The sequence below is a fragment of the Podarcis melisellensis genome (assembly GCF_964234715.1).
Source record: "Podarcis melisellensis genome assembly, chromosome: 1".
In the NCBI taxonomy this organism is placed as follows: Eukaryota; Metazoa; Chordata; class Lepidosauria; order Squamata; family Lacertidae; genus Podarcis; species Podarcis melisellensis.
In genome coordinates, this window is record NC_138528.1 from 123,006,856 (window position 1) to 123,025,008 (window position 18,153).

General features: G+C 44.5%; 2 protein-coding genes across 2 annotated transcripts in view; both read right to left on the reverse strand.

The window, feature by feature from the left end:
• The window catches only part of SPATS2L (spermatogenesis associated serine rich 2 like), a 73,276-nt gene extending 61,182 nt beyond the window's left edge, over positions 1 to 12,094 (reverse strand). The window contains exon 1 of the mRNA XM_081927184.1: positions 11,766 to 12,094. The gene's annotated coding sequence lies outside the window, so the exon portion shown is untranslated. The remainder of the gene's footprint in view (positions 1 to 11,765) is intronic.
• SGO2 (shugoshin 2) overlaps positions 1 to 17,911 on the reverse strand; it is a 111,193-nt gene extending 93,282 nt beyond the window's left edge. The window contains exon 1 of the mRNA XM_081915558.1: positions 17,902 to 17,911. The gene's annotated coding sequence lies outside the window, so the exon portion shown is untranslated. The remainder of the gene's footprint in view (positions 1 to 17,901) is intronic.
• Positions 17,912 to 18,153: the final 242 nt, after the last annotated feature.

The following is an 18,153-nucleotide window of genomic DNA, read 5'->3' on the forward strand; positions in this document are numbered from 1 at the left end:
ACCAGGGCCGGCCCTACCATGAAGCAAGGTGTGCTCACTGCCTCGGGCGGCAGGATCCATAGGGGCAGTAGATCTTGCCTCCAAAGAATGCACTGTCTGCCGCCGCTGCAGCAAAAGCAACAATGGCTGCAGTATGCTTCTCGGAGACTGGATCTGCCACCTCTTCGGCAATAGCACCCCATGCTGCCTCTACAGCAGCCCTTGGATAATAGGAGGTGCTGATGGTCTCCCATCCCTAGGGAGGAATGGCAAGGGCTGCCCTCTGGGGTCTCCTGGGCTCTGCACCTGCCCAGCCTGATTCAGAGTGAGCGCCTTTCTCCCCCGTGACCATCTTAAGCATATCCAGCGCCATGGTGCAAAGCTCCCTTGGGCCCCCCGTTTTCCAGAGTTTTTTAGGGAGGATGGCGCTGCATGCGGGGCTGGAGGAGGCGGGCAGTGGCCGGAGCGCAGTTCCTCTGGTGGGGAAGAGGCAGAGGCTGGACGTGGCACCTCCTGGCTTAGCTGGCCGCTTCGTGCCGCGGTGGCCACAGCAGACGGAGGCTCTGGGTGTGGCGCTGCATGGCGGAGGTGGGCGAGGGCAGCTGATGCCGGGAGGCGCTGCGTCCAGCCTCCGCCTCTTCCCTGGCACCCTCCAGAACTTGTCACCCTGGCACCCCACACCACTAGCCTCTATGGGTAAGACACCCCTGCCCATGACAACCTTTGATTTCTTCTTCAACTGTCAGGTAAGGTTGATTTGATTTCCCTTTGATTCCTTCTTCAACCATCAGTTAAGGTTGATTTGATTTCCCCCTCCCTCGTTGCAGTTGTTCTCACCCCTTGTTCCCAGTGTAGGATTTTATTCCACACACCCACCCTTGTTTCCAGTGCAGATCTTCCCTCAACCCTCGACCCCTGGCAAAGGAAGGAGTCATTTTGTGGTTTGCCTCAGGTGCCAAAATGTCTTGATGACAGCAGGAATACCTCACATTTCCTTTACAAATGTGATTGTAACTGCAGCTCTCTCTCTCTCTCTCTCTCTCTCTCTCTCTCTCTCCATTCCTTTGGCATTCCTCAATTTAGACTCCATTCTGTTATGTTTTCAAATTAAGGTAAATCTGCACTGCTGCCTTTTCTTTGTTGTATGAAAAAGGCTGTCAAAGTTACAAACTGACTATTTCCGCTGTTCTGCCATCACTTTCTTGAGAACTGTCCCCAAAGGCCTTTTTTTTATATAAAAAAAGAGAGAATTAAACTGTACCTTGAAGTGAATACTGAAGCAACCTTCTGATGTCAGACTATGAATTTTACACTACTCTATTTAAACTGAAAAACGAATTGCTAATCAAACAAAATTCTAAATAGAAAGAACAGGATGGAATGTACAAACAGCTTTATTTCTAGATAAAGGCTTCTTCAGATCACCCCCAATATCCTCCAGCCACACAAAGACCAATGTTGCCCTTTGATTATCCTTATTAGTCCAAATGGAAGACTGGGGACTAGCCAGATTAGTATGGGTGGCACTGCACAAATACAGAGAAAACCAAGAAAATGGTTGTAGCTATTTATACACTGTTTAACCTACGAAGTTTCTGAGCACTATGCAATAAAATTGCAAAAAATAGTATACAGTGGATAAAATAAAATAAATTGCAAAAACAGAAAGCTTCCTTAAAACGTGTTGAAGTAGGAAGGTCTTCATCAAGTACCTGAAGTTTTACAGGAGGTGCTATGTGATTTCAAGCCCGCATTACTAAATTGCTTCTGGCAGATATAAGCTATGCATCTGAGCTATGGGGAACCACAGAGGCTTCCCCAAAGATCTCAGCGATCAGGCAGGGATATAAGGAATATGAAGCTATTCCTTAAGGTATCCTGGACCCAAATTTTTAAGGGCCTGGTAACATGTCGTAAGGTAAAGGGACCCCTGACCATTAGATCCAGTTGTGGCCGACTCTGGGGTTGCGGCGCTCATCTCGCTTTATTGGCCGAGGGAGCCGGCATACAGCTTCTGGGTCATGTGGCCAGCATGACTAAGCTGCTTCTGGTGAACCAGAGCAGCACACGGAAACGCCGTTTATCTTTCCGCCGGAGCGGTACCTATGTATTTACTTGCAGTTTGATGTGCTTTCGAACTGCTAGATTGGCAGGAGCAGGGACCGAGCAACGGGAACTCACCCCGTCACGGGGATTTGAACCGCCGATCTTCTGATCGGCAAGTCCTAGGCTCTGTGGTTTAACCCACAGTGCCACCTGCGTCCCACGGTGGCATTAGAAGTCTGAACTTTGCAATGGTCTAACTGCAGCATTTTACTTGGGGCTTCCAGTCCAGGCTTGGGCATAGCCCCAGAGCGCACTGCAATGCATTTCAAGGGACTGAGAGCATTTCCTATTTTACATATTCCATTTGTGTCTCAGCAAACGAAAGTGAATGCATCACACAGAGTAGTGTTTTGGACACTAAAGCCCAGTTTAGAGGAAGCCACTGCAAAAATGGCACCATGGGCCGAAGAAGTTGCTCAGTCCCAACACAAATGGTTTGTTCTGGTGCTTGGTGGCGGTTAGCCATTGGTTTATGGTTTGGTTGGTTGAGGGGCATGGATTGGCTGTGCCTGCCCCTCTAATGCTGCTGCTGCAAGGGATTCCGTTAAAGGAATTGGGGGCTAACTATTGCTTGTTCACTCTGTCAAGGGGGCTCGGGCCATAGCAATGAGCTCCTGGTTGCATTTGGGGTGAGGGCAGGTTCCCTGCTCCGCGTAACCCCCAAGTGTATTCCCCCATTCTGACTTTCGCATTGTGCGGAATGTCAGTCTGTCCCCCATGGTGGGGGCAGATAGTCACAACCAATGCCTAAGCAACCACTCACAAATTTGTATTTTAATAAAGTTGTGGCGAAAAATTATGCCAAAAATCTTAAACAAAAAATTCTGTGTGATGTGTGAGTTATTGGGGTGGACCTGGGGACCTCGACACGCAACGATGCAAACAACAAAATCCCTATTCCAAGAAAGTAGCAATTTGCATCGAAAACGATGTAATATAACCTAGCAGATGTAGGCTCAAACCCCAAATCAACTACAGACCCACGCAAATTCCATTCACAGCACTGTGTTTGGCCTTAGATTCCCATCTGCAAAATTTGAAGAGACTGCCTTCCTTAGAAGGATGCTGCGAGCGGATACAACAATTGTACAGTGCTCTGTACAGCTAAAATCGTAATGAAATGCCATATATGCCCATATAGCACACCCCTTGGAAGACTCAACTGATGAACTGTTACGTCTTACCCAAAGTTTTATATCTGATATTGAATCATTTTCAATAAGTAAAGCATCTTTTGGGCAAATCATAATTGTGGTAATACTGACAGCTGGAAGTAGAATTCTTCCTAACAGTGCAGGAAAACGTACAATACCGCACAGTTGTTAAGTACTGTAATTTAACTCAGGATGCCATTTCATGCAGAACAGCAAGTGAGCGGTTAAGAGGCCAACACATTCCTTTGAGAGGACACTCCCTTGTAGCTGGCATTTGTGTTTCAGGATAGCGTGTCAGCAATTTGTCTGTTCGTAATGTGCATATATTATATCCCATATAATAGGATAGGTCCCGTATCACCATTCATGGGCAACACTGCACTTTCAACGGTTAGCATTTGGGCTATTATCTGTCTGCCTCCTTTGCAACAGAGCCAGCATCCATAAATTGAGGGGAATTTCAGTTTCATGAGGGGAAGAGGGGATTTTGTTGAAAAGGGAAGCGTTGCTAGAAATAACACATACACACAAAAAACCCCCACCAGCGTCATTTTGCCTATTTGAAGTTAGTTCTTCTTCCCGTCTTTGTGTGGATACTGTATGGTGGTTCCAAAATGTAGTCTGAGTGAAGACTCCTCCTTAGTTACAATGCTGTGCTCTCCCTCTTTTACACACACACACACACACACACACTGCATTGACACTTCTACATGAAGGGTAAGCGAGAATATTTAGTTGTTGACTGTATAAAGAAAGATTGCAATAGGCTTTTACATGCCTGTTTTGCATTTCTTTCAGCATATGCTTATCCCGGCAGTTGATAGTTATTTGTTTTGTGGGATATGTCTTCTGCTGAATCTATACTGTTCTGTTCCATTTGGAACATTTTTACTTGCTTCAGTCATTGTGTAATGGTTCTATATGTTTTATAACTGCATATTATTTTCGTCAAATCTACCCAGGGACCTTATGGTGAAGGGTAGGTAAGGAGTCTTCTGAAATAAATATGTAAATGTTCCCTTGTAATGTCAGACTCTCCTTAACCAGAAATGGTGTGTTTTGTGTGGCAATGCCAGGTTTATGATATGCGCTACCCATCCACAGAGGGTTTTACGCACCAACAATGGAGCTGGTTACTTTAGCAAGACGTCTTATGAAAATTATGTATTTTTATTATCTTCTTGTCCAATTGCCAATGTTGTAATCCTGATTCAATAAGGTATTTTGCTTTGATTTTATGTTATGCTGCTTTGGTTCCAACCAATATTTTGTACGCTGCATAGATATTTTTTTATACGACTTGTGAAATGAAAACCACCACCGTACAATGTGTCATGTACTCCTAAAATTTCAGGCAATGGACAAGGCCTGATATTACTATGGAGCCTCATTGTGCTTGCTGGGTGATCTTACTGAGGTAGCGGAATGGATCCTAGACTTAATGCCAATCTGTGTGCTCGTCTGAAGCCTGCATCTGCTAGTTATGAGGAGTGTGTTGCTGTAGAATATGAAAAACCTCATAGAAGAGTAAAACAAGACACTGCAGCTGAACCTAAAATTTCTGGAAACTTGTTAATTCCTGGATACTTTGTGGGTCTTCACCCATGCCCTTTTCCGACGTGTAGATTATTTTTGCATAGAAAAAGTGCCAGGCATGAAGAAGCTCACAGCTAAGTCTCACTTGAAATCCAAGGAAAGTTAGTTATTAACTTACATCCCATTTTTGGCCCCACTGATTACATCTGTTTTTCTCCATATCCATGTAAGCGCCTGCCAACAGAGGATAACAATTCATGCATCTGACAAAATGGGCTCTAGCCATAAAAGCTCATGTCCCAATAAATCTGTGTTAGTCTTCAAGATAATGCAATACTCTCTGTTGTCCAAATCTCATTATTTTCAGTGGAACTAATAGTGCAATTGGAAAAAAGTCCCACTGTGTTGAGAGGGACTTACTGTTGGTTTCTGCTTTCTTCTCTGTGCAGCGAAGTGCTTGTCACGAGACAGGTTGTTTACATTCCACAGAGTCTGTACTGTTGGGTTTCTCACGGGAACGGGAGACTGGATATGACGTACACTGTTTTCCTGTTTTTCACTGTTCTTTGCAGTTTCAGTTTGTGATTCTCTCCGTGCTTTTTGAGGAGAGATGACGCTTTCTCTGCTCCGGCAGAGGGAAAATGTTTTTCTGTAACATACCAGCTTTGAACTGTAAATAAAGTAGTATAGAGCATGTTGGCTCATACTTCTCATCATTCCGCTGTGCACTGGACACTGCTTATCCCCAACACTTACTCCCATGTAAGCGTCTTTAGGATTGCATGACTGACTGAACTGAGCTCTTGCAGTGAAAGAGAGGGAAATGACTGTGCTACATCAGCTCAGTGGCTGATTCATGTCAACATCTCACTTCCAGCAGTGGGTAAATCTTAATGCTATAAAGGTAAAGGACCGCTGTATGGTTAAGTCCAGTCAAAGGTGACTATGGGGTTGCGGCGCTCGTCTCGCTTTCAGGCCGAGGGAGCCGGCGTTTGTCCACAAACAGTTTTCCGGGTCATGTGGCCAGCATGACTTAACCGCTTCTGGTGCAACGGAACACCATGACGGAACCCAGAAATGTTGTTTACCTTCCCGCCGCAGTGGTACCTATTTATCTACTTGCACTGGCGTGCTTTTAAACTGCTAGGTTGGCTGGAGCTAGGACAGAGCAACGGGAGCGGACTCCGTTGTGCTGATTCAAACTGCCGATCTTCTGATTGGCAAGCCCAAATGGCTCAGTAGTTTAGACCACAGCACCACACATGTCCTATATAATGCTATAAGAAGTCATACGACAACGGAGAAAGCTAATGGAGGGTTCCCATCAAGCATTTGATAATTTAGAGCATCCAGGAGCATGCTAAACATTAAGATGAATGGCCTGAACGTCCTAGCTAATAATAACTGTTGACAGCTGAAAGTTTGCTCTTCAACTTGAAACACTTAAAAAATCTGTTGTACTTCTTATGAGGTCTGGAATTGTAGAGGGTCACCCAGTCCAAGGCCCTGCAATGCAGGAATTTCAACTAAAGCATCCATGACAGATGGCCACCCAACCTCTGCTTAAAGACCTCCAAGGAAGGAGAGTCCACAATATACAGGGTTCCTTCCCAGTGCAGAGAAGTCAATAGAGGGTAGACAACAGAAATCTGCTCAAGAGCAACACATACTCAACAAATACATATTGGACAAATTAGAGTTGGAAGATGGCCCAAGTATACAATATACTCAAGACCACTTTTTTGAGAGTAGCTAGCCCATGCCAAACCTGAACAGCTTTACTCTCTTACAAAATTGAACAAAAATTCATCTTACATGTTTGAAAAGTCATTAATCCAAGATGCAGCACCAGCCACTTCCAGGGGGTGAAGAGTAAAAAGTCTAGTACAAACGACAGTATCCCAAGGTAAAGAAGGAAGCAATTGTTTCAAATGCTGGATCAAAGGAGCTTAAGATGGTACACAGTACATGGTTGTCTATTTCCACTCACTTTGAGGAGGTTTTGTTGATGATGACAGATGCTGTAAACTTATAACCTGGACCAAATTTGACTATGGTTGCTTATGACAAAATAGTATTGCAGAATGATGATAAAACTGCTGGTTTTACCTGTATTATGATAAATGTGCAGTCATGCTTACTTACTTCCAGTCTGTTGAGATCCCAGCACCTGAAGGCAACATACACACAGAAGGGGGAATCTATGCTAGCTGAGTTGGGGGGCTCACATATCATGCTTTCCGCTGGATTACACAAGGCCTTTAAAAAGTCATGTTGGGTCTGGGCACAGGAGAAGGGGCACAATAGCTCATCTCCATTGCTGGATGGGAGAGCACAGCACTGGAGCCAAGCCCCAGCTCCAAGCTGAGCAGCAAGGAAACAGAGGACCAGGAAGGTGAAGGAGCAAGGAAGCAATGTTCCTCTGCTTCATCCAGATTCCTTGCTGGGCTGGGAAGTGGGTCTTGGTTAAAAAATTGAGCTACGCCCAGGCTCCAAGCTGAGCAGGATGACACAGCAAAGGAGCAAATCTCCTTTCACCCCTATACTTTTTTGTGGGTTTCCAACTGTGGGTTAAACCACAGAACCTAGGGCTTGCCAATCAGAAGGTTGGCGGTTCGAATCCCCGCGATGGGGTGAGCTCCCGTTGCCCGGTCCCTGCTCCTGCCAACCTAGCAGTTTGAAAGCACGTCAAAACTGCAAGTAGATAAATAGGTACCGCTCTGGCGGGAAGGTAGATGGCGTTTCCGTGCGCTGCTCTGGTTCGCCAGAGCCACATGACCCAGGTCTTCTGGCCACATGACCCAGAAGCTGTACGCCGGCTCCCTCGGCCACTAAAGCGAGATGAGCACCACAACCCCAGAGTCGGTCACGATGGGACCTAATGTTCACGGGTCCCTTTACCTTTACCTTTTAACTGTGTGGAATTTTTTTTTTTTAAAAAAAATAGAGGTAACCGTTTTATAGCAAAATTACATTTATTGCTAACTTGCATTTTCGAATAATAATGTTGCGCACATATCTGAGTGTAACCTCCACTGAACACAATGTACCCGATTCCATTCTGAGTAAACAGGCATAGGTTTGTGCTGCTAAACAGCCTGAATGCACACAGACTCCTTATCGTTCCATTTCCATCAGCACCAAACTCTCTCTTACAGGAACAGCTGCAATTACACCCCAGTTAGCAAGCTACATTTTAAACCCGCAATTGATGCAGACATTGTGCTTATGAAAGCTTTCTGTAAGTAAGCTACTTAACCGAGTGACTTACAGCAGTAGTAATAATAATAATACTGATCATTTGGCACCCCAGACAAAAGTAGCTTTAAACAAGCCCTGGGCTAGAGAATTCCCAACTGCTTCAGGTGCCCACTAAAGCCTTGTTGCCTGATCTCTGGAAGTCCAGCTCAGAACTTCTCTGGCTTTTATGATTTCACCAAGCGTTGCTAACCTGCATACCTTTCTACAAGTTGCATCCTATTCTTTTACACCAGAGTGAAACATGTTTGCTAGATGGGCCCCATGCCTTAAAAAGGAATTTTGATATCATTTCTTTGAGAGGTCATCCTGACACCTCCTCTTATTATCTGCATTTTGTACCTATTCTCAAGGCTGTTTATTCTACCATTCTGCACAAATGTGTAGGAACGCAAGAAGAGCTTCATCAGATCACACCAAAGGTCCTTCTACTCCAGCATCCTGTTTTCTACAGTGGCAAGAAGACTCTTCTCATGTTCTCTTGATGTTGCTCCTAGCAACTGGTACTCAGAATCAAACCATCTCTGAAATCTGTCAACTGCATTTAAGTCATCCTATCTAGTAACCTAGTATCTTAGGGACACGGGTGGCGCTGTGGGTTAAACCACAGAGCCTAGGACTTGCCGATCAGAAGGTCGGTGGTTCAAATCCCCTTTCTGGGGTGAGCTCCTGTTGCTCAGTCCCTGCTCCTGCCAACCTAGCAGTTCGAAAGCACGTCAAAGTGCAAGTAGATAAATAGGTACCACTCCGGCGGGAAGGTAAACGGCGTTTCCGTGTGCTGCTCTGGTTCGCCAGAAGCGGCTTAGTCATGCTGGCCACATGACCCGGAAGCTGAATGCCGGCTCCCTCGGCCAATAAAGTGAGATGAGCGCCGCAACCCCAGAGTCGGTCACGACTGGACCTAATGGTCAGGGGTCCCTTTACCTTTACCTATCTAGTAACTATTTATAGAATAATAAATTTACCTACTTTCCAGTTCAAGGCATCTAAGCTACTGGCCACAACCTCAACTTGTGCTAGCTAATTCAATAGGTTCTCTGTGAAGAAGTACTTTATTTTGTCTGCCTTGAATCTTCTGCCAATTGGTTTCTCTGGATCACTCAGAGTTCTGGTATTAAGAGAAAGGGAGAACATGAAAGATCATTGAAGTGTGCTGGGTGGGGGCGGATCAGGTTTAATTATTTTTAAAGTTTCAAACACAGTCTTGAAGAGAGCTTTTTTTCCAGCCGGAACTCAGGAAACTGTGTTCTGGGACCTCTCAGGTGGGTGCCATTGCCTTCTAAGTCACAGGGGTCAGGAGACTTTTTCAGCAGGGGGCCAGTCCACTGTACCTCAGACCTTGTAGGGGGCCAGACTATATTTGGGAGGGGAATGAACGAATTCCTATACCCCACAAATAATCCAGAGATGCATTTTAAATAAAAGCACACATTCTACTTGTGTAAAAACACCAGGCAGGCCCCACAAATAACCCAGAGATGCATTTTAAATTAAAGCACACATTCTACTCATGTAAAAACATGCTGATTCCCGGACCGTCCGCAGGCTGGATTTAGAAAGCGATTGGGCCGAATCCGGCCCCTGGGCCTTAGTTTGCCTACCCATGTTCTAAGAGAACAAGGGAGACGTTCATGATGATTTCCAGAACCTCTTTTTCTAGAAAAATAGCACTGGTCTTGAAAGTAGGTGGGCAAAGCTTGATGAAATTGCAAAAGTTAGAAATTCTGAGTTGAGATTCCCAGGCATGGGTAGGGATGCAGGCAAGAATTTCTTCTCCCCCTTTTCACTCACAGGGTGGGTTTTGCCCTTTGTCTGCCTTACATTTTCCAACCCCAGTATTCAGGCACCATCGCTGAATGATTTCCTCAAGACCTGAGGATGGCTGACCAGAGGTCAGTCAAGAAGGAAAGGCCAGCTCCTTTGAAAGGTCAGGCAAGGTGCACTAGTTTGTTGAGGGATCTGGTTTCTCAAGGGAGAAGCCAGCGGAGATAGTCAGTTTCTCCTACAGCTCCCCTACCTTTTTGCATCTTTCCCAGCAGACTTTCTAACTACTCTGCTGGGGTGGTTATTTCTGTAAGTCTTTCCCAGCAGACTTTCTAACTACTCTGCTGGGGTGGACCACAAGTGCAGGCATCAAGCTGTAAAGGCTTGTATTTTCTCTTTGTGGGTCCGTCTCCTCCCACAAAGGTGTATTCCGAAAGACTTACAGCAACATCTCTCTAGACAACCGGAAACAGAACTATTCAGTTTTCCTTAATTTTATGCAAGTTGCAGAATTCAGCTTTTCTTGATGCAGAATTTCAGTGTAGGCATTTTTTTCTTTTAAGAACAGATAATACATACCCTGCATTTTATCAGCACTCATATATAATTTATAATCACTCACATATATTCCTTCGCATATTCTAATGGATGGATAGAACTTCGGATTGAAAATGTTACAAAGGTTTTTGCATGAGCAGGAATGCAAGGAATGGGTTGTTGCCTATTTGCTATCTCTAAATGTGGGTAGCTGCACACTGGCAACCAAAATCTCTTTCCTTCTCTACCTCACCAAGGAAAGAACCAGCATTTACAGTTGTGCAGGAAAAGAAAACCACTGCAATGATATGGAACAAAACTAATCCTGTTGCTGCCAGCTGCCAGTAGACACAAAACGATCTGAAAATAGCAACAGCGATTTTTTGTGCTCTGCAAGGGAAGAGACTGAATGTGAACAGCAGCTAAAAAATAAAATAAAATGACAGAACCGCCGTGCAAACAGCCTCCACAGATCACTCACCTTTGCATCTGCCCGTTAAATCTCAGCACATTTCTACAGCCACATTTGGGGGCAGTTCCTCCAGAAAATGCCATGCATCCCTTCTCGAAGAAACGAGCAGTGCTGCTGTCTCAGCACATTTTGTTTCATTTTTTCCCCAGGGCAGACAGTACTACTGTCGCTTCTTAGTTTCACGGCGCCGCTCCAGTCATTCAGAATTAATATTTCCACAAAGCCATCCAACTTGAATACCGATACCCTTTAGAGACTTTTAGCAGGGGGGCGGGTGGGTATGGGAGACAAGGAATGAGGGAGGGAGCCTGGGGAATGTGGTTTATATGTGACTCACACATAACATTTCCCCTTGCAGAGAGCCTTGGATTGCATCAGTACTGTACTATGTACAGTACTGTAAGACGAGCCTCAAAAACAAAACATGGGTCGGCGGCTCCCGTCTAGCTAGCTCATAACCCAGGACCTGATCCTGGGCTTCTGACGCCCCCCTGTGCTGGAATCCAAGGGGAGCGCTTGGGGAAGGAGTGCCACGATCAGATCCCCGAGGCTGTTTATAGATTGGACAACGGCACGGGCGGGCTCCTTTCAACGTACACTTCCCTAAAGCTGCAATTCTATTTTCGTTTCTCCGGGCTGAAGAGCAACACTGCATTTGATTTGGGGGTGGAGGAGACAGAAAGAGAAACCGAGTTCCCTAACTGACCCCACAGCTCCAGAACCACAATTGGTTCCCCACACGGTGTCACAAAATCGCCTTCCTAAATTATGCGCGCCCTGGAAAGGCGGCACTTTATTTTGTGGGGGGTGTTCTGGATCCTTCCAAGCATTAAAGAGAAGACGGCAAGTCCCCACCCTGCTGCCCCCCGTGTGTGGGGGGGGGGAGCCAAAGGCATTCCCCAAGTCGAGGCGCCATTGCGCCCCGGAGAGGCGCGAGAGAGACGCGCCGGGTGCCTTACCTCACAGACGCAGCCAATGGTCTGTTGTCGCCTGAGGCGTCCAGGTCCGGCCAGGGCAGGCTTCTTCTAAAAGGGAAAGGCTGCAGCGGCCGAGGTCGAGCGGGCGCCTTCTTCTTCTCCTTCTCCCTTCCTCGCCTCTGGCTCCCCTCACGGAACTCGCTTGGCAGGGAAGCGGGCTCCAAGCCGGGTCTCCACGTCCAGCCAACTTTCCTCGCGCGCGCCCAGATGCTCCCCCCACGGAGACACTCCCCTTCCCTCACACAATCTCTCTCTCCTCCTTCTCTCTTTCTTTCTACGCTCCCTTCTTTTTTTAAAAAGCACAGGAAGGCGAAGGGCTCTCCTCCTCCTCCTCCTCCTCCTCCTCCACAACTACAAAATGACCTTACGGCTCCCCGCAGCAGCCGCCACTGTCGTTTCCTCGCTTTTGCGCGCCGAAATGCAGAACCTTGGCTCCCTTCTGCGTTCCCGTGCATTGCTAGCTTCTGCCTGGAATTGAGGAGGAGGTGTGTGTGTGTGTGAGAGAGAGAGAGAGAGAGAGGTGGAGAAAAAGAGAGAGAGAAAGGGAGATCATGACAAGCCAAGGGGACATAGCCAGCATATTTTCTCGATGAGGCATTCCGGAGGGGGAAATAATATAGCCAGGAGTTTTTCACAGACGAGGCACACTGCCTAAAACACGTCTCCCCGCCCTCCGAACTGGATCCTGAGGGAAATGGCCCCACTTATTTGGTCAGATTTTGTGTCAGATTTTAAGACTTCGTTCCTCACAACTTGCCCTGGTTGCGAGATGCGATTTCTCCTGCGATTCTAGCACATTGGGGCAGACACCGAAGAGGCAAACGAGAAAAAAATAAATAGCGGGTTAGATGGGTGGCCGAAGAGACTAGCCATAGACAGAGGGCAATAGTTCACTAGGTGACTCACTGAACTGCTTCAGAAGGATCCAATAATCTCCTCAAACTATTTTTTTTCATAAATAAGCCCCATAAATAAACTCCTTCCATTAGGAAACGTAAACAAACCACACTTTATGTACTCAGATTGAATTATTTACCACATTCATCCATTCAAGGAGCTTTGGATCTCTCAGCAAATTGTCCATGAGGCAAACGGTGGTGCTGAAAGATTGTGACAGGTTTTTCTTTTCTTCTTCTTTCGTTGGTTGCTTAATACCAGTAATTTCCATTTTCAAGTAATGCTCAAGTACCGTTGTAGCTGCTAACTGATGGGCAAAATATGGGATTTTGAAAAACTGGCTTCAGCAGAGCAATCCTATGCCAGTTTACTCAAAATTTATATTGTGTTCAGTGGAGTTTTGCTCCTAGGTAAAATGTACATAGCTTTTATTATTATTATTATTGTGTGGTATTTTGGAGCAATGCAATGTCAGCTCCTTGGCAGTTTAAAACTACCTTGTTTCTTGTCCTTCGCTTCTGGTCATCCGGGGCTGAAACTATGACCCATAAAAAGCAGTGGGAGTTTTGCTACTAGCTTGAAAAAGAGCATGATCTTGTTCCAACTGTGTACTTAACCTTTCCCAATCTCTCTCTGTGTGTTTGCAACTGTAGTTCAGTTACATGTGGCATTTCTAACAATATTCTTAAGAAATGATCAAACAAAAGGATGCTTCATGCAGATTTTTTTTAAGGAACAATGCAGCTTACTTTACACATACATACAAAAACACGAATGCCAACAAGCATATTTGCAAGTGTGTGTGTATTAAAGAAAAACACTTGGCAGAGAAGAAACAGAGGAGATTGCCTCTCTATTAGTTAGAGTTAGGGAACTACCTCAGGCAACTGATTTGGAGTGCCCTAAATCCCAAATAGTAATCACTTTGACAAAATTAAATAGTTTCCCCTCTGTGGTTACGTCAGGATGCTTCAGAGGGATTTCCCTAGAAAAGTCCTGGTGTCCCAAGAGAACTTGGGATGGAGTTATGTCTGTGTGCTGTTACTAAACTGTTGCTCCTTTTCTTTAGTCTCCACTTGCAGACAGGATAATACTGTTATGGATTTGTGGGTGCCAGGCTTCTAATCCCTATAATCATAGCTATCAATTTACAGATTTGAAAATAAGAGACCAGCAGCCTAGAAAATAAGGGACCAGCAGCCAAAATAAGGGACCTGAAGCCTCACCTGTTCCAGGCACTCCAGTCTTCCTGTCCTCCTGCAGTCTGGTCAAACTCATGCTGGGTAGCTTCGAGAACACTGTCCAACCAACTTTGTAAACAGAGGTTCAACTGAATAGAATCTGAATCACATGCACCACAAGGCCTATGCAGCCTCAACTTAAGATGGCTCCCCGGCCTGGCTTTGCACTGCAAAGTTTGCAGCAGCACGTGCAACAAAATGGCGTCCAGCATTCAAAAAACCCCTCAGCTTGCATTAACTAGCCACACACAAGGCATGCAAGCTCCACCCCCCCAGTCGTTCTTAGACTTCTTATTGGATGAGCAACACAGCCAAGCAACACAGTTGGAGCCTCCCTCCTCCCTGGCTAGCAGAGAGGGAGGGAGAGGAGCTGCTTCCTTTGAAATTTAAGGGACATCATTTAAGGGACATTTAAGGGACATCCATCAATAAGGGACAGCAGCGGGACATGGTGCTGGAATAAGGGACTGTCCCTTCAAATAAGGGACACTTGACAGCTATGCCTATAATCCTAGCAAGTGTCAAAATATAAATCAGGCAGAGGTGGTTGACTGGCAAACGGGCCATTAAGAGAACCAAGGAAAGGGGGCTTTGTGCCAGATGGCAAAATGGGTGGGGCTCCTCCTCTTCTCTCTCTTAGATCAGAAGTAGGACAAAGCAACAGTTGTTATGTGAGTGAGAAGCTGGAGTAAAAGCAGCAAGCAAAGGATCAGAGAGCAATGTTTGATTTCTGTTTCAATCACATGCTGCTGCTATGGGAGAAAAAAGACATTTTGGGGTGTTGATGCTATGAACCCCTCCATCGTATGTTCAGGTTGTATGTATGCGTAACTAAACTAAACTAAACACCCTAGTGGTCCCGGGCCCTAAGGAAGTTAGATTAGCCTCAACCAGAGCCGGGGCCTTCTCAACACTGGCTCCGGCCTGGTGGAAAGCTCTGTCTCATGAGACCAGGGCCCTGCGGGATCTGATTTCTTTCCGCAGGGCCTATAAGACAGAGTTGTTCCACCTGGCCTTTAGCTTAGAATCAGTTTGATTCCTTCCCCCTCTTTCTCTTTCCTTTCTCCTCCTGTGAAGAGGCTGCATCCTAATGTTTTAATGTTGTATTTTAATATTTTTTTAATTGTATTTTAATCAACTTGTTTTTATTATTGGTTGTTAGCCGCCCTGAGCCCGGTCTTAGCTGGGGAGGGTGGGGTATTATTATTATTATTATTATTATTATTATTATTATTATTATTATTATTAAACCATAAATCCGGAAGACACCATACTCTTGACTGTGCCTCATTTTGAAAAGGAAACACAAACCCTGGCGTTTCACACTGCTGGGAGATTGGGGTGTCATGCAACAATACCACACCCTAGCTTTTTGTTTAGTGTGAAATGCATATGCAAACTAAGAGCCCGTGTACAAAAGGTTTCCCATTTTGTTCTTAAAGCAATCTATGGGGAAAAGGTTAAAACGAGACAGTGCTTTCTGGTGGCTTTCCACTGTGCATCATAGTCACAATGGAACCTTGAGCTCTGATCCACTATGTTATGTGGGCTGTCATTTGTATCCTCTTTCATATGACTGGCATACAACCTAGTAGGGATAAAGCAGGCATAGGCAAACTCGGCCCTCCAGACTACAATTCCCATCATCCCTGACAACTGGTCCTGCTAGCTAGGGATCATGGGAGTTGTAGTCCCAACACATCTGGAGGGCCGAGTTTGCCTATGCCTGGGATACAGGATCAAAATAAATATTGCGTGCAACTTCTGAATTTTCTAAACATACATTTTGAATTTCTTGGATCCAAATTCTTTTCTAGTTACAAAGTTCAAACATGCGTCTTATATTATGCAGCGCGGTGGGGATTTTGGGAATCACTGAGGATTCTTATAGAATAAAGCTGTTATTGCAAACCAGCTGGGAAAACAGGATTCAACAAAAGATTCAGATAAAGGTCTTGGAGCAGAATGTAGCTATAAGATAAAAGGCTATAAAAGATTTACAAATTATATCTGGATGTGGGAAAGTGAAGAGAAAAATCTGGAAAGTGAGCAAAAAAGTGTCCTGCTGTTTAGTTCATACATCAAATGTATATGTTCAGCCAAAGGTCAGTTAGCTTATTTTTCCATTTGATTCATAGACTGGTGTGGGTGTATAGCACATGCATTTCTGTATTAGGAAAGTAAATGCTAAAGCATATCAGGATGCTGTCCAAGAATTTACCTATCATTTGTACTTATCTAAAATATTTAGGTTTTGTGTTAATAATTTTCCAACTTCAGCCATAGCTCCAAAGTTGGTTTTGCAGTCTGTAGTCATTTGGTTCACGTGATAGGAAACATTTTTCATTCGATCCAATGCTACTTTTGTCTGCCAGGAAAAGTCCAAATATCCAGAGATGCCAGAATGCCATAAAGGTAATTTAATAGAAATCCACTTCTCCTTTATGGAGAACTACATAGTTATGTGGCAATGCATATAACAGCATCCCAATGTCGTTGTGCCGTTTTTTGTTAAAGAGCAGAACAAATTTGGGAAGGGAGGAATCTATAGAAGAGGGATGGCAGGAGGGGGAGCTTCAGATGTTGCTAGTGAACACAGGCAAGCTACGAAAACGATGAGTTCAATCTAAAACCTCTAAAAATAATACTCATTTTAACATCTTTTCATAGGAGTTCAGCATAAATCAGGGTCACTTCTTAACTGCCCACACACAAATAATTAAATGATAAAATCATTCCTTAGAAGAGATCTGTATCCTTTCATAACTGAATGCAGCTGCTGACAATCTGGCCAAATCTCCCTGTCCACACATTTTCCTACCCTAAAAATAGCCTATACAGATGACATTTATGTGCTCTTTCACAGCAGAACTGCAGGCTATAGCTCTTGATAAAATATGCATTATAAAGGCATTAGAACCTACTGTTCTGCATTCACTAACATATAAATGTACAGTAGTGTTTTTTTAATATACAGTTACTGACTCACACTTGCATGCATGAAAGGGTTAACCTTTGTTTCCTCCCTCTCAGTTTTGTTCTCTTCATGCTTCCTGGAACCAGTGAAGAAGGAGAAATGTGGCTTGGCTCCCAACTCAGCAAATGCTGCTTGTGAATGAAGAATCTCGCTAAAATGAGATTTTATAGCCTGCATCTTTGCTAACCTAAACATTGCATGATCCTTTTTTTGTAACCAATTCCTTTTCATTTTTAAATTCCTTGTAAACTTTTTTTCTTATTTATTTTACTGCCCAGGGATGGAGACTTATTTGCTTTAACTTCTGTAAACACTGTGAGTAAAACCTTCACTCATTTGCAAAGCTAAGCTGTAATTTATTCTAGCCTAAGTATTTTTATGGGGAACATTTGTTTAAAGGTGGATAGGGGTAGATGTAAATCTAACCAAGTCTGAATATGCTTCGAGTCATTGGGCTTAACTCTGTTACTGGAGAGTAGGATCTGTTTTCCAAACCTCTCCCCAAACCTTTTTGAACCTCACTACACAAGTACAGTTTTCACAAAACTTTCCTGTGCCACATTCATACTTGGTGACCACCATCTCAACAAGCATCTACAAGATCACCACACACACATACAAAAATATACTCAGCACTGATTTCAGGAGTACCCTCCCATACTCCAAATTTGGGGATTTTAATTCCAAAATTTTGCATAGTGAATTATTGGCATTGCATGTATGTGAAAATGACAAAGGCGAGAGAGGGCGAGGAGGGTTCTTTTCCACTAGCACAAAAATGTAGTTGAATACTACCCAAAACTTACAATGCCAGAAAAGCAACCACCAAAAGTCTTGTGACTTAGACCACTTCTAGACAAGCCATTGTTGTCCCACACTTTCCAGTGAACCTTCCTGTCACTTACTGCAAAAAGTCCAGGAGCTAATTCTGGTTGCAGGTTTGTTGCACAAGAGCCCCAAATCCAATTTATATCTGCTGTTATTCCATTGAATCTCACCTGCAAAAAAGTGACTACAAGTGACATTCGTCTTTTTCAAGACAATCAGTTGGTCTCTATAGTGCCACAAGACAAGGCACATTTCTTGCATTTGCTGAAACAGATCAAACATGGCTACCCTGCTGCTATTGGTAACACCAGTAGAAGAGGCTTGAAACTAATCTGGGCCTTTTGTACATCTTGGATAAAATTTTATACTCATTATTTATTATTTCTATTTGAAATTTTGACTCTTTTTCATCAAAACCTCTCTCTTT